The sequence below is a fragment of the Passer domesticus genome, chromosome 3 (assembly GCF_036417665.1).
Source record: "Passer domesticus isolate bPasDom1 chromosome 3, bPasDom1.hap1, whole genome shotgun sequence".
Classification (NCBI taxonomy): domain Eukaryota; kingdom Metazoa; phylum Chordata; class Aves; order Passeriformes; family Passeridae; genus Passer; species Passer domesticus.
Window position 1 is genome coordinate 45017189 of NC_087476.1, and position 5454 is coordinate 45022642.

A 5454-nucleotide genomic window follows, 5' to 3' on the forward strand; every position below is an offset into this window, starting at 1 on the left:
TCCCATCAGTGCTTGCTAGGATGTAAAACACCAACTTGCTTATCTGCAAATATTTAGGAGCCCTGCTCTCCCCTCCAACCTTGGGCCCACTTCCCACTTGTCTATGATTGATCCCTGGGGGATCAGCCATTCAGCACCTGGACACAGCTTCCCCCACACTGTGGGAAGCCTAGCAAACCTCCTGTGGGGCAGCAGAAGTGGCAGAGGGATGGCCCCTCATGGACCCATCTTTGAGCATCTCTCTCAAATAATCTGTCTCAAACAGCCTCACTTTTTGCAGTAGAGGTAGCTGGGTCTGAGCAGTAATTAAAAAAAAAAACCCATCCTCCAGGTGAGGGGTTTTGTTCCTTGGATTACTCTTCTGTTTCTGCAGTCATTTCCATCCCAGAGGCTCCCCAGGCACTTAACCAATTAAACACCCACAGCCTGGCAGCTGCCAGCAGCTCCCTGCTCTGCAGCAAGAGGCCCTGGCCAGCAAGGCCCATTCCTGTGTGAAGCACTGCTGGATTTCTTGGATCAGCCCCCATTTCTGCAGGAGCAGCACAGATGCCTGTGCTCTGCTGCCCTGTGTGCCTGGCCCTGCCTCACAGAGACAAAGCCTGAGATGCTGGGATGCCCTCGCTGCCTGGATGTGAATAAAAGAGAAGGAATGGCAAGCTGCTGTTCAGAGGAGGAGGTGGGGGGACAGGGGTGTTCTTCCTCCCCAGCAGCTGCTATAGTGCATGCCATGCCCTTGTGTGAGCTCTCCCTCAGGTTAGGGCAGGATCACATCTTCTTCAGCCTCCACCCTTCTTTTCGGCTTGGAAAACTGCTCTGGCACTAGGAAAGCAGATATTATAACCACCCCCCAACCCCCCTCCCCCACCAAAATAAAAACCAAAAAAAGACACCTCTGAGAGCAAGTTAGCACAGATATTCTGAAAGAAATCATGTTGAAGATGCAGGCAGGTAATGTTAATGGTCAATGCATGTCACACCTGAGGGGATTGAAGGCCAAGAAACCCATTCCCAGCCAGGGATCCAATCCCAGAATTCTGTCATTTAGCAGCCATTAAGACTCCTGCAAGGAGGAAACTACGCTTCCACCAGAATCCTCCTCAGCGGCCACTGCCCAGCCATGTCACAGGGAAAGCTGCTCTTCCCCACACTAAATGCTTGCTCACACACCAGAGAGACAGGAAAGACAAGGTGTGATGGTGCCATCTCCTGCCAGAGGAGCACTGCATCTCATCAGCAGGATGGGCTCAGCTGCCACCTTCAAGCAAAGCTCATCAGAGAAAAAGACATGAGTAGCCATTTCATATAATACAATTTTATCAAATGTCCAAGTCCAGTTGGTTTTATTTTCCTTCACAGCAAAAAGAGCAGTAAGGATATATGCCTCTATATAAGCTATGTTTGCATACTCCTTTTCCTAATTCAATAAAAAATAAAATCAGTTGCAATCCAAATTCACTGTAATTATCTCTGTTTTTCTCTTGGCAAGTGCTATTTTTAGTCAATACACATGCATAGCCATACTATAGCATAGCTATTTTTTTAAATTACATATGCCAGCATAGTTTATAGATTTTAATTTGCCAGGGAGTTGGATAGCCATCAGCAGTCAGGAGCTGTATGTTGTTTGCATACAAACTCAGTCGAGAAACTTCCCCACAGCATCTGCTTGTGAAACTGAGGAGGGGCAAACCCTCCCCGGGAGCCAAACCTCGGGACAGTTTTGAGCCTCTTGAACCAAGGGCTCCAATTTCTCAGCTCTTGGGGGAGGGAAGGGGAGCCTGGTGGAAGAGGGTGCATCAGTGATGAGCATGGATCTAGGAACAGAAATGCAGCGCTGCACTTGCCAAAACCTGACAGAAGGGACACTGACACCACCACAAAGGCCATTTTCTGCTCAGGGTACACCTGCATGTGCCCAGGAGGGAATACAGAGATCCCTCTGCATAAACACACGGGAGAGGTGCCCCAGCACAAGGGGTGTGACACCCGTGGGTAGAGCCAGGCAGCAGGGCTGCCCTGAAATGCAGCTGTGCAGCTGCCCAGGCAGCTGGGCTGCCCACAGATATTTGCCTCCCTAAGGAAAATGGCACCATCTCTTAGCACTATCTTCCTTTAACAAAAAATAACACTAGCAAAGAGCAGAAATAAACCAAAATTTCAGCACTCAGCTTCAGAGGATAATCTGGACTTTATTTTACTGGGTGGTGGGGAAGTACTTTAGTGTAGTTTATCCCTAAATTACCCCAAAGTCACACGAAATCCCAGGACAGACTGTTGTCCTCCATCCACACGTATCTCTGCAGAGACTTGTTGGATCCTGTCACAGGTGGGCAGATAGCTGAACTAGCAAAGGTGATTTGAGCTCCTCAAGTGACTTCTGCTGTATGCCAGAGAAGGCTGCTTTTTTTTTTTTTTTTTCAGATGTGGAATAGCTGCCAACAGAAAAAAAAAAGGGGGAAAAAACCCCACCCAGAACCAAAATATAATTCCCAGTGGTATTCTGAGCTAGCTGATTAATTGCTTGCATGCTAAACTTCAGGAATCATATTGTGGTTATAAAACTAATCTAATTTTAATAGTGATATCATTCAAATAAAAGGCTTGATTTTAGGGTTTTCCTCTTATTTTCCCTCTGCTATTTTGACACGTACTTCATTTTTGAGGCTGGCATGATGTGCATACCAAAAAGCCTTGCCTGTGTCTAACAAGCTGAACTATTTTATTATTGCCTAGCCTGCAACCTCGCATCTACAGAGACCTGGCTTACAAAGGCTGGTGTCAGCTTCCACATCAGTGCCATGGTAATGTTTAACACTGAGCACTACCATAAAGATTCAAAGCAGTGTGGTGATTAATTGCTGTCACTCCTGCGAGTCTCCCAGGCTCACATTTGACCAAGAGGTCCACGCTTCCCTTTTAAGACACAGTGGGGTTTGAAGAATATTGCTGTGTTTTTTTGTTTTAATGGGCTTTTAGCAGCGAGCACAGAAGATGCTGCACTGGGCAGAGCTGTCCGTGAGCGTGTGGCCAGCTGGAGCTGACCCACTGCTGCTGCTGGGCACTGACACCCCAGTGACATCCCACAGGCACCACTCAAGGCTTCAGACTTGGAAGAAGAGGTTACAGACACACTGTGCAGGGATAATGTCAGCATTGATGTTGCAAGGAGGCAATGGACTGGACGAACTAAGCTGCTTTCATCCCAATTATTTCTCTTTTAAGCCTTCTGCTTCTCTGAGCTCATAACAAAGGTGATCCCCCTGACCTTGCCTCCCATCCCTGTCTCTCCTGGTCTCAATGCTCCCACAGTGCTCAGTGCAGCACCCTGCCTGTTGCTGTGTGCCTGGCAGAGCCAGCTCCAGTGTCCCTGCAAGGGGCACAGCATCCCAGCACCAGCACCCAGCATGCCCATCCAACACCCCCTTTCCAAGAGACAATCCTTCACGTTGTGGGGGCCACCATCCTGACTTTCATGGCTACCAGGCAAGAACAACAATGGGGAGAAGAGGTTCTTCACTCGTCTGTAAGAGCCTGACCCCTCCTGTGACTGGTTCTCAGGATGGGCTGGGCTGGGGACAAGCAGGTGACACAGGCTACTTGCACCCCACTGCGAGGTTCAGCCCCAGCTGCCCTGCCTGATCACCTCCCAGTCTCACAAGCTTGCTGAGAGGTGGGACAGAAGGAGAATGAAGAACCCCTGTATAGTCATCTCAGTATTTCAAAAAAACAGTAACTTCTAGTGTACATACTATAATTAAATATGAATTTGAATGCAAAATATAATTGGGCAGCTTTGCATCTTTTGAGTGAACTCCTCAGTCCCAATTGAATGAAGGAGGTAAAAAAAAAAAAAAAAGATCAAATACACCTAACAAATCTACATCAGGAGGGAACCATAAAAAGATACAACCAAGATAAAACCTTATGTGGGGAAGTTAACTGCAAAGAGTAAATCCTCATAACTTCAGGAAGGAGCACCTGTATGAGCAGCCCCTTCTGCCCCAGGATGTTAGAGAGAGTGAATGATGTAAATGAGGTTGCTCAAACTGCCTTGGGATGGGGGGCTGACACCCACTGCCCTGTATGTGAGGCCAAGACAGCACCAGGCTCTCGGGTATCTGAACTGATCCAGAGGGACCTGCACAGCTGGGTCATATGAGTGGACAACAGCTGGCTGCAAAATGAAGCAAAAGCTGTCTCATTTCAAGGGACCAAACTGATTGTCATCTGGGCCTCCAAATCTCACCACCCTGTCATGGTCTGTCTCTATTTTACAGCCATTATAACCTAATCTCAGCCAGTGTGATTTACACATAGTAATTAATGAGCTTCAGTGGTGAGGAAATTGGTCATTCAATTTGAGTTTAATTTACTGCATGTGCATACATTAGGAAGCACAGATCCCATAGCTGTGATGAGGGCACAGAGGAAGGGTTCTGTGCTGGGAAGGAAAAAAAAAATAAAACACCCAGTAAAGAATTCACCACTGGCCTTTCACACCTCCTGCTCTGCACGTCTCTCCTCAGCGAGAGCATGACACACAAATAAACCTGGACATCTCAGTCTGGATGCTTGGAAGTGGAAGGCAAAGTCTCACTGCCACTGCTATCACATTTCCCAGCTGCAGGAAGCACCACCCTGGCATATTGGTGAGTATGGCCTCATTGTGATCCCTGCTCATGTTTGGGTGTGTTTCCATCTCAGAGGGCAGAGGGGCTTGGTGGAGTTCACTGGTACAGAGTGTAAGGGCTCCAAAAGATGCTGTGTCTGTGGCATACACATGAACAACTCCAGTGAAGGAGAACCATGCCTAAAAACCTTTGTTTACTTTGACAGCAAAGGCAGCATTGCATTGTCAGCTACCTTAAGTTAAAGGTGGCCTCACACCAGGCTGGACTTTGGAGCACCTACTAACCACACCCCAGCACAGCCAACAGCAGGGCCTGGCTGATCCTCACTGGCCCACGAGGGACCAGGAATGCCCCAGAGGGACTGGGGCTCCTCCAGCTCAGGGACCACCCTGCAGGAGGTACCTGCAAGACGTCCAGCTCTTCCAGGGGCTCTCCCCTGAATGCCTCCATGCCTTGAAGCATCTAGCTACATTGCTTGCATTAAAAGAAAAGCACTCACACCTTATTTTAAAGTAAAGGTGGATGACTTAAAACCAGTTGCTCAAGATGGTCCATGCAGCTTCCTTTGTGCTGTTAAATTCCACCCATACAGTGTACATGTAATGTCTTCTCTGTTTAATGATTAGAGCATGTATATGGAAGGCTTACACACAGTGAAAGGCTGAAAATTATTCAGTGCTTCCTGATTCAGCACATATTAGAAATCAAATTCTAGGTAGAGTGTATGCAATTTAGCTTTAAAATATTATTGTTAGCTTTATAATCCATTGTGCTAATTAGATGAATAGCTTTCATTACCAGTGATAGTTCTGTTATTGAACTG

At 47.5% G+C, this 5454-nt stretch overlaps 1 long non-coding RNA gene across 1 annotated transcript; it reads left to right on the forward strand.

Moving 5' to 3' along the window:
- Positions 1-4070: 4070 nt before the first annotated feature.
- On the forward strand, positions 4071-4968 carry LOC135298056 (uncharacterized). The gene is made up of 3 exons (XR_010360023.1): positions 4071-4258; positions 4527-4649; positions 4837-4968. It is a non-coding gene; the product is annotated as an uncharacterized LOC135298056 (long non-coding RNA).
- Positions 4969-5454: the final 486 nt, after the last annotated feature.